This window comes from Excalfactoria chinensis, chromosome 8 (assembly GCF_039878825.1).
Source record: "Excalfactoria chinensis isolate bCotChi1 chromosome 8, bCotChi1.hap2, whole genome shotgun sequence".
In the NCBI taxonomy this organism is placed as follows: Eukaryota; Metazoa; Chordata; class Aves; order Galliformes; family Phasianidae; genus Excalfactoria; species Excalfactoria chinensis.
In genome coordinates this window covers 11452358-11464157 of record NC_092832.1, presented here as the reverse complement: position 1 = coordinate 11464157, position 11800 = coordinate 11452358, and positions in this window count along the sequence as shown.

Below are 11800 nucleotides of genomic sequence, written 5' to 3'. Positions count from 1 at the left end.
AGATCTCAGGAGCAAGTGAAAGCCATACCAGGTTACTATCACCTGCTTTAGCACAGACAGGGATAGAAGATCTCACACACAACACACGAATTTTTCTCTCACAGCATTAATTTCTTCCTTTCTTGGGGAGCAGCACAGCTCTGCCTGTTCAGAGCAGCCCTGTGCAAATTCCCTGTCAGCCCTTTGGTGCAGAACTGCCACCTGAAACTGCAGCACAAAGCTGAGAGTGCTGCCAGACTGTGGGCTGTACCTGCTCTCCCCAGGACAGGAACAGCCCTCCCCCACACTACCCTTTTACTTCTCCGGCATCTCTATTCCTATCTCCCCATATTTCCATTCCCCCTCTCCTCTCCCTTTGCAGTTCTAATAGACACCAGCAGCCAAACCCAGACCAGAACAGGTTTTTTTTTCCATGGTCATACAGATCCAGGTGAGTCAGACCTGACTCTTGTCTGCTTCCTGCTGGGGCTGTGCTGCAGGTTGCCTCCAGCACTTCATGAGGAACATTTTCCATTACATTTTTCATTTCCAACTCTCAACCTTTCTATCATATGATTTCAGGTTAAAACAGCAGGAATTTTGTACAGCTTATCTACTTCAATATGATCTTTCTGTCAGCTGCTAGAAAAAGATTAGTAGACATTAAAGCCAAAAGCCAAAATCCAGCTGTGATTCATCTCCAGCTTCACCCTAGAAACTTAACCTCATTCAAAATACCTGAGTTTTTCCATCTAAAATCAAGGATTTGTACACATGAACCATCACTTGTAACCTTAACGCTTACCACAACACACTTTCAATGGATGTAACCAGATTTCCTCGGCTGTGCATGTTTTTTCACAATTAACATAGTCCAAAAGCTTAAATAGAAAACAGCATGTAGTTTTGGTTACTGAACGTGCCTTTAGAGGCTGCTCACCACCCTGCAGGACCACCAGCACTGCTTTTGCCACAGGCAGGTAAAAGAAGAGTGGCAGAAGAGTCACACAGCTTTAGGCCACCAGCACTGCCAGACAAAGGTTAAAACCACGGCCAAATTGGAAAAGAAGATAAACATAAATTTACAGGATATTCTCTCACCCATCTCTGGCCTTGACACCTTGGCACATAATAAGAAAATACACACAATAGAAAAATAACACTGAAGTTTTCCATTGCATTCTTAAAAGAAAGGGAAAAGCATCTGACGAGATGTCTTGCTCCAAACCTACCGTGTTTGGCACCTCTTCCAGCCCAGCTCTTCCACAGGATCCAGGGCAAACTTCTGCCATAAGCCTAACAAGTTACATCTCTATTACAATGCATGGTTTATATGTACTGTATTGGATTAGTGATGAGACAAATGTCATTTCCACCATTTTACATCTATTTCCACATTTCAAAGGGCTTATATGTTACTTCACAGAATTCTATGTACTCTTTCATGAGCTATTATTTCTGTGTCCCGTATTAATTTCTTTTGTGTTTTTCATCTCCCTTGTGTCAGAGCAGTGGTTCCTACGCTGTAGCCCACAGAATTAAGATCTACAGGAAGGATCCACAGCTCTGCACTGTCTTCACAATATTCAACAGTTTCAAAAAGGAGGACACTATTCCTCCCCTGCAAACTATGCCTTGCCAAATACTGGGGCTCCACAGTTACCTAAAGAAAAGCAAAGAAGCTGGGGAGTCGCTGTCCCTTTTCTATTCCAAAGAATAATGGCTTTATAATGGAATTTTCCAGTAAGTAAATCTGGTCATACAACCAATTAGGATAATTAAGAAATTCACAAAAGTATCTGTCTCAAAGAGTACAGATTCCAGAATTTTGCAAATCCCAGACAGACTTGATCCTCTAATTTACACCGACATCACATTACAATGACCTGCCTACATCTGACATTAAGCATAATTTAATGCTTGTTAATCAACAATGAGACAAAGTGTAAGCCCTGCTTTCCTTATCTAATGCTTTTTTTCTCCTCTGCTGAGAGAGTTAGAGGATTTGTCTGGTTCTGTCTATCATCTTCTTTGGTAAACACCAATCACTGGAGTAAATCTGATAACTAGGCTGACCTCTGACCTCCTCGTTCATATTTGTGTCATATATAAATATGTTGCTGGCAATATTTTCTGGTGGTAAACTACTTGGTTTTTTATCCCGTTAAACAGAAACGTATCATAGAACAGAACATAAGGGAATTTCAAAGCATTATAAATATAGGATTAGGAAACTTGCCAGCAATATCTATTGCTGACAGCTGACTTTATTAAAGTTCATCAGCATTAATTGCCTCATTGTTGAATGACTTTTGCATGTAATTATCACCAGTCTAAACACAGATTGCCTCAGGTACAGTATCTAATGTGATCATGTGTTCTGAATCCTATTAAAATAGCTGAGATGAAGCAGAGATTATTCTCTCCCTATCAGTAGGGAAGTGTAAGAAGCAAGAGAAACAGGGATAAATGATTTGGCTTAGTCTAAACAGTGTCAGTTTCTCTGTATCATTCCAAGATTTCCAGCAATGCTTTGGTGCCGTAGATGCTGAAGGAAAACTTAGAGATGCCAAATCCATACCACTGTCATTTATCTCAAGGACAAGTGAAAATTCCTTTGCCCCACTAGAAAAGAAAATGCCTGAGGCATGATTGCTAAAATGGGCTTTAAACGTCATGCTATATTTTAATAGACAGAAAGATGGATACATCAATGTCTAAAATAATAATTGTTAGATTATATTTATCAGAACAAGGCAAGGCTGGAATTATAATTTGAAGTTGCCTAAGCTCCAGTATTGTGAGCTAATACCCACAGAGAGAGGACAAAAAAACCCTTCTTTGAACTTCTATTCTGTTTTAAGATGTTTTCAAGATCTAAAGGCTCAGCATCAAAGACAAAATTTCATACATTTTACACCAGCCTAAAACCTTCATACCATGTTGCTTTCCCATTCCCAAACTCTACTGTCTCAATAAAAAATAAATAAATCAATTACAGTTTCCTTTCCCATTTTGAGACTCACTCTACTTTTTTGAAACCTTACAAGCAATAGACACATTAAGGTTTAAAAACGTGTGTACGTATACATAGGTATATGTAATTCTGCTCTTACATTTACCTTAGGTCTTGAAAAGGATCATCCCAAAAGCTTCGGCATTGTCTTAGGAATGAGTTGCTTGCTAGTGCCAAGTGCCTGCCATACTCATGCACACACACACCTCTGTGCATAACTAACTAGCAACTACCAGGCTTCTGCTGTGACTTCTCAGCAAAATTTATATTCACAGTAGTGTTTCAGCCATAGATTTAACAGCAAATGACTTCAAAACTGTTGCACGGTATTTAAAAATACAGCATGAAAAACTATTGAACTACTTTAAGTAGTCAATAAAGACTTGACTGTGGAGCACAAACAGCTTCAGGAATTCTGTAATATTTCTAAACAGTACTAAGTAGTTCTTGATTTGATTTTGTGTGTTGCAAAAGGCTTTTGTGGCCCTCTTGTAAGAAAAGTAGCTGCATACAAATGCTCAAATAAAGGCAAGACTTGTCGCATATTGCCTCCCTTTCCCCTCCTCACATTGCTTTTTCTCTCAAGTTTATTAGCATTAATAACTAGAAGCACTGATGTAGCCTTTTAGGGTATTAGACCGAACCTGTAAATTAATGCATTGGTTCATCACAATTCATTAATCAAGCCTGTGTTGGATTTAACAGACAGCAGATTATTAAAGACACCAAATTACACAGACAAAAAAACCCAGCTCCCAGAGGGTCAGATGTAATGTGAATGGTTTTGCATAAAACCATAAACCTGCTATTAAATTAAAAACTGGCAAAAATTATGTCCACTGCTTATCTAAAGTAATTTTTTTTAAAGGGTTGTTACGCTAATTTACTTCTTAACTGGTCCTGGTTACACAGCAAAGGACTAAAGGTTAACTGCAACGGCTCCTCTGATGCTTGGTTAAGCAACTTACACTAACATATCCTGACTGAGGTGAAGAAATTAATGAAATTACTACTGTAATTCATTACTAATGGAGAATTGTCAATGCTTTCAGCCAGCAGTTCACACAAATTTTCTGCAGACACGGAGACCTCGTACACTGACTCATGCTCTTAGACTTGTTCCTCTTATTTCAAGTCCCAGCACCATTCATCAGCCAAACTCTATGCCACGCGATCTAGCAAAGTTTAGCAACCTTTAATCTCAATATCTGAGGTCTTTCTATGTCTGTGACACAGGTTTATGAACAAAGAAAAAATAACATATAATTTTCAGCATCAATCTAAGGAATACTAAAATAAACAGCTCTCAGAGGCAGAATTGCTGCAACCAGCAACCACAGTATAACAAACATAGGAAAGACTGTAATCTGATAACTAACAATGCCAAATGCAAACAGTACAAATGAGTATAAATTCCATAAATCAACTACCATTTTAAAGGACATTTTTTTAAAGTACTGAGGTAGTAAAGAGCCCATTGTGCTACCAAGTCTTCTTCTCCCTGATTTCCCTACAGTACAGCTAGAAAATCAAACAAAGATAGTATAGCAAAGTCCTGAAAAGAGACTCATCTGTGACTGCTCTAATCATCACCTCCATACAGCAAGAATGTTATGTTCAATCACTTTGACATAAATAAAGTATTAAATACTACTTGGCTACACATAGCATGAAACTCCTAATAGAAGCATTCTTTTATGTTAATTTATGGGACACTGTTGTTTTATGGTTGTGGGGTTATTCTGGGAGGAAGATAATAAAGATAATGTTTATGATCTTCCCATTGATTCACTTTTTGTTTGCGAGCAAGAAAGATACTGTTTGTGATGGTCATAAATACCCCAGAGAAAAGAATTGCACAGCATGGCTCCCTGTACAGCAGCAGGGTTAAATTACACAAACAAAAAAGAAATTCTAAATATCAGTACAGATTATCCCAAGGAGAAGGGCACAATTAAAAGAAGTAGGGAAATCCTTGCCCATACAGAAACTCAGCAAAACACACCCACTGCTCTCCTGTGCTTCTCCCAATGTGAAATAGAAAGAAGATCCAGCATAGCAAGAGCAACATCAGAACAGCAAGCGCTTTTAATGGAGGAAGACAGCAGATTTGCTGTGACACCCTTCCCTCCCAGCAGGGTACTGCTGATGGTAACCAGCAAGTCTGACTAGAGAAGTTCCCATACATCACCCAAGCGTCAAACAGCATCCTTGGGAGAAACCAGTGAAAGCAAACAGCACAAGGAGGTGAACCAGAGAAGAGTCCCCCTGCAGATGATGCTCATTCCTCATACTCAGTCCAGAATCATCTTGCTGGCTGCTCTCAGGGGCCAAGGGCTAAGGCAGGCAGGATCCCAGCAGTCTCTGGATGGCATTTCTCAGCCTAAGTTTTTGCCAGGTTCAGCAATGAGAATTTCTCTTAACTCAATGAAGGGTATTACAGGAACTCTTACTAAACTCCAGCTAGACCCAGTGACACAGAGCAAAGGAGCCACAGCACACAGTAAGAGCACAGCAACAAGCAAGGTGTCTGTCATCCCCACAGTTGTCTCTCCTGGGGGCTCAAAAATTTGGTAATGCAACCTAGAAACCAAAGGAAAGCTAAGGTCTTCAGGGACAAAGCATGCTTGGAATTTATTTAATCTAAACGCCTCTGGTTATGTTATTTAACACATGAAAACTTACACTTCTAAGATAATTCTCACTAACATCATGTGGATGCCACCCTTGTGCACACATCTGTACCAGTAGGCTGTAACACATTTTTGCACAGTCCTTTTGCCGGTATCCCGGGCCCAGTCTCTACTTCAAACACAGGAGTTGTAATAGCCAATGATGCAGTTTATAAACTTTTCCTTCAAGCTTTTAGGATATTATGGTTTCGCTCTATAACTCAATGGGATAGTCTGCTCAGTCCTGTTTCTCTGCAGACCCGAGGAACTCGCACAGCAACCCAACCTGTCAGTCTGCTGCCAAAATGCTCCCAACCACGTGGGAAGGTTGGAGATAAACGTAATCCACAGATGCAAGACTGCTGTAATAGCTGAGCTTTTCTGTATTACAAGCAATTTTTGTTTTGTGTGATATTGTAAGATATTTACTGTACATATCATATGGACGTGCATATCACAGGATCTTGCAAGGACAAACTGAACAACAAATTACACCTTCCTAGCACTACAAAAAAATTAAAAATACGGTTGAATCTATTCCTTAATTATATCAACTCTGCAAAGAATAACATGATTTAAATGCATTATGCAAATGCTTTTAATTTATGACAGATTGCTACTTCAAATACAAGTATTAAATCTCTATCAGATTCGTTGAGGTAATGCACTAATATGCATCACTGAGGTCTTAAATTCCTAAGTAGCAGTAGTGTTTGTTAGATGCAAATAAGGATTACTTTAATTAAAATACTATCCTCAGCATCTCAGATGATTTAATCCAAATCTTTATATAGGGCACATTCATTATCTATCTTCAGTTAATAAAGATACGACCTACTTTGGTTACATTTTAGAATTTAATGTTGATTACCATTTTGTTAATAGAAATAAGATTCTAAAGTCTTTAAAGACAAGCCGAAAGCAATTTTGCCAGCCTAATTAAAATACTATTTAATAGCCTCAGAAGGAGCTCTACATTTATTCATAACTGTAGATGCAGAATTTTTAGAAATGTTTTTAAGATATTGAATTAGACATCCGAATCCTAAAAGTACACCTAAAGATAACAAGGGAGATTTATAACCAATGAGCTTAAAACACAGCCTGAAGAGAGCCGGTGAAGAACTCCTAAGCCCCACAGGGACCCTTTTGAACAAAGAGAGCTGTCCTGATAAACTCAACAAGACTACTCACTTCTGTAGGAGGCAGCCCATACCATGTGTCTTGGCAGAAGCAAGGCTTAAATTAATCATAACACTCCAAACGGAGCGTCAAGTTTCTGCTAAGTAGTAGTTTCCAAGGAGATATGATGCTTATCAAAATACTCTGAGGCACTGCAGACTGCCAGATATAAGACAGTATCTGAACGGGATAGTCACTTCTTACCAAAATGTAGCTTCTTCTGGATTAAATCAAGGTCACTGTAAGTTCAGTGAGAAGGCAGTGTTTGAGGGGAGCAGTGGAAGCACACCTCCTAACACAAAGCTTCTTGTGTGACTACTGCTGCAGGATTGCAGGGGGTGAACAGGTGAGCAGCCTGCCTCTTCCTATCCTCGTGGGAGAGAAACGTGCATCCTATAGAGACAGAGTGTCAGGATTTGTTCTTCAGACTCCCACATTTCAATATCCTAAGACACTGTACTCGCTTTTGAAGCTAAGAATGTAAGGTGATGGCTGAATGAGAAGCCTTGCCCATTCATCATCCAGCAAAAACATGAGTGCAAAGAATTTATCTCATTAGACCAAATTCAGATTGGCCACCTCTAGATATTACTGGATTCAGTTTATTTAAAGGTTTCAAGAGACAAAAAATCTTGCTGCTTTCAAGAGACACAATCTTTATGGCCTTCTACTAAAACTTATTACCAAATCCTACATTGTGAACCCAGTAGAGTTGTGGATGGGTCCTGTGCCACTGACAGGTACTTCTCCCTTCCCAGCTCCCAGACATACTTGCAGAAAAACACATAGTGGCTCATGTTTCCCTCCACTTCTTTTGCCACTCTCGGTCCAAGAGCAGCAGTCACAGCCAGCACAAATATTCCACCTCTCACACACCTGCAGGCCTGTCCTCCTTGATCCTGGACAACCAATCACCGCACGCAAGGAGTTAATGTTATTAGACAAGGGATTTTTAAGCCTAAAAAAAACTGATGACATTAGAAAGCTCATTGTAAATTTTACATAAAGAGGTCTTGTCTCTTTATCGTGTACATAAATGTCACCCACTGAAAGACTGTTGTCACAAATGTCTCCCGTGAGTGCTGGATCTGTCGGTAACGCAACACAGAAAATGATTGTTCTTCTCTTAACCTGCACTTTTCAGTAATTATTAATTCCTTAAACATTTAAAATAGACCTTTCCATTGGTGCTTTCACCTTTCTGGGTCACTGCAGGAATGCGAGCCTGCATGGCTCATAGTCCCCTTTCAGCACTCATTTTCAAAGACACACAAAGCACAGCCAAACCAGGAGTCAAAAGCAGGCTCCTAAGGCTAAGATCTGTTTTTCCCCCGAACTCTTCTGTATGTTAATATAACTCCCTTTTGCTGGGTTTCATGCATGAGACAAGGGATTCTAAAATACCCTTTATCTCACAGAAAGCACAATAGTCAGAATTTTTCCCCTTTCAACTCCCAGCTACTCCTTTCCACATAAGCACAGACTGAAAAGATGATAAGGGCAGTATTTTAGCAGATCTGTCCCTCTCCCTTCCTGTATTATTAAGAAAGTGGGGGAAAAAAATGTAAAAAAAAAAACAACATTACCTTGGAAATGGAGGCAGGCTTTGGTGAGATAAGCCACTCCTCCATGTCGCATATTCCACCAAAGGAATTCATACTGGGCTCGGTATCTTCTAATGGTTTCATCAGTTAACATTAAATTGCTTTCAGATAGGAATAGAAGAATTTTCCTTGCGCTGCACTAAATAATTTGCCTTTATATAGACTGCATAAACTGCATTTCTGAAGAGGAGCAAACAATTATTGTTCCATTTATATAAGCGACAGTGTATGGCTTCTCACAGATTGGCAGCCTGCAACCCATACTGCTTGTGTTTGGCTGTGCAGTTCTCTCCCTGTGTCTGGCCATTTTCTTACACTTGGCAAAAGGAAAACTATTTCACAGTAAGAATGCAGGATTGGATTGTGCTGCATAGCACAGATCTTTGAAGTGAGGTCTTCCTGCCCTCAGATGGCCTTTAGTGTCAGTGCTTGAAATGCTCTCATACGGAAACAATCCCTGTAATAACTGGGACATTTAATGGGATAATGTCCATGTAGCATATATAACATTAATGGTGTTTACCAGACTGTGCAACAACTCTATTTCTTCTCTTTCTGAGAGAGCCACGATTGGTGGTGAAAAATTCATCCTTTTTGTTTTGTATCCAAAAGTAAAGCTCCACATTTTGGAACAAGTTGCATCATGTCTGACCTGGAGCAAAAACCTGAGCTTTCCTGCAGATTATTTGTTCACATAGTTACTGTTCAAAGGTTTAGCATGTTCCAGCATCCCCTCCAGCCTTAGTAGGCAAAAAATAATAATAAAAAAACCCTTGCCCTTACAGTAGCCTTTCAAGTACAGCCCTGCATGACCTAAAGCTGTCACTCCAATTGCCACAAGCTATCTTTTGCCATTAAAGTAATCTTTCCCCAGGCCTCTGGTTCCTCTTCTGCTTGCCACCAGCCAGCATAAAAGCTAAGCCTGTTTCTCAACAAGAAAATCTCTCATTCAGAATAAAGAATCAGAACTCTTTAAAAAGACTTTTTTTTTTTTTTAATGCTTTAAAAATAATAACAAAAAATTACAAGTGAGATCTACAAATCTGTTGGAAATGCTGTTCTGCCTGCAAGACGTGCTTCCAAAAGTACATCCCAAACTTTCTTTTCCTTTGCACTACTGGAAAATGATGAGGTGGCAACTCAATGGCATAAATATAATCTCTTGCTGCTGGCTCAGGTATAAAAATCCTCATTTCTATCCAGAAAAAAAAAAAATAATACTAACAAAAAAACCCTTAGACCTCCTTGTTACAATTCCTAAAAAGGCCCTGAAATTTTGTAACATTCGCTTCAGCACTTTTAATGATGTGCTGTTAGCAAGAAATATTCTGAGAGCTGTAGCACATTCCTGCTTCAGATTCACAAGAAACGTAACAGTTCATTCCCTCTTAGGTCTTTCAATCACGCTTTCTGCCTAAAGGCAGGAAAACTTTTTTTGCCACTAAACAATTATCCACAAGTCATTTGTTTCAACTCAGCAAAGAATTTACAGGAAAAATATACACACTACGTAAGTAAGAGATTAACTTTCCCTTTGTAGAAAGCTATTACTTTCCACCTCACCTTGTTCTTATTAGTCATGCCATGCCTAACTCATACTGAGAGGGTGGCTCTTACCTCTTACTCACATGAAATTATTGACCCATAACAAGTTTGCAGCAGTTAAATGCAGTAACATCACTGATCACCCTGTTATCATTGGAGGCTGCCTTTGCAGTCTATGTGGAACCGAAGCACAGAAGCCTCCCAAAACACTGCACACTTGAGAAAAGACAATGCAACATCCCCACTCCAGGTTTCTATAATATCTATGCAGAAAAAGTCTCACAAAAATTAAACACTTACCTGTATTCTGATCCCACACACAAGCAGACATTTCTTTTGCCACCCTTCCCGGTCCTTACTTTGCAGAATGCCCATGCTCTGCAGGCAACCAGCTCCTGGAAGCCGCCTCTCACCTCTCAAATCTTTCCAGCCACCTGGAACGCCTTTCCCCTGCTTATAAGAGTTTTTCAGGTTATTGCCTCAACAAAGCCTCTATCATCCCTTGGTCATTTGAGGAAAATTTCTAAGAATTGCTCCAATTCCTTTGCACAACATACAGCTCTTGAGCTATCTTAGTCATCTCTATAGCCATGAAACCTTCCATTACTTGTTCTCAGTTGTGCAGGCTGTTTCTGCTAAAAAAAGAGAAAATGACAATGAAGCTACACATTTATTTCAAGCCCTTCCATTTGAAGCTTAGATACAGTAGCAACATCTTTGCATATTACCCCCCCACCCCCAATTCTTTCCAGGGAGTAATCCATCAAAATAAAATAAATAAAATAACAAAACAAAATCCTTCTTTTGGCTTCACATCACCAGTTCTTGATGCTGTCTGTTCCTTTCTAACACCTCCACTTCTACCAAATAAAAACCATCCTCTGGCACATCTCTATCCATACAGCTCCACTTCTCTTCAGCTTCTCACAAGGGCAGCACTCTCACGATTAACTCCATTTGCTTTAAAAAAGAACTGCTTTCTATATGACCCTTGCTGAAAGGTATTCATAGCATACACTTCCATAAAATCATTCCTTGCTTCTGTAAAATACTCCAAATTCAGTGTTCAAGCAAAGACCAACAAAAATATTTTGCATTTTCTTTTTTCTAAGTGCATCCAAAGAACACCAAATGATTTTAGCACCTTCGGTCTTAAAATCACAGCCTTGATTTAGCACTGCAGCTTTCCTTTTGAGTAGCAGGAGTGTCACCTGTACCAGGAGTGGCCCCACCTGGGCCTAGAGAGCATCCTGCCTCCAGCCAGCATCTATGCAGACCTACAACAGTACAGGGAGTCACCTGCTAAGCTCTGCTCAGGAAAACAGCAATCATTTCACTGTTTCCCACATAAATTGATCACTTCTCCTCAGAAACATCAGAGTTGGCAACAAGATGACGTTGTTCTTATGCAGAAATCTTTGGTCTCAAGTTTCATCCTAAAATGGCTCTTTGCATCCAAGCTATTATATCAGGGGAAATACTGATAAAGCGTTTACCACAATTCCACAGTCAGCCATTTTCTAAGGAAGGATACAAACCGATCACTTGCATTACGTTGTTTAAAGAATGCAAAGAAAATCAAAAGTGTAATGACTGTTACTTTATTAGCATAAAATTAAAGCATCTGAATACCTAATTGACTGAAAATACACGGTATTCATTCTTAGAGTAAAAAGAATTCCTTACATTAATGTGAAAATATCTCTTTGGGGCAATTTCTTCTGTCACACTGAAGAGTTGTCTTTGCTGCAGGTTAATATTGCGGGGTTAGAAAACATGAACTCATACTGATGTAAAAGCCA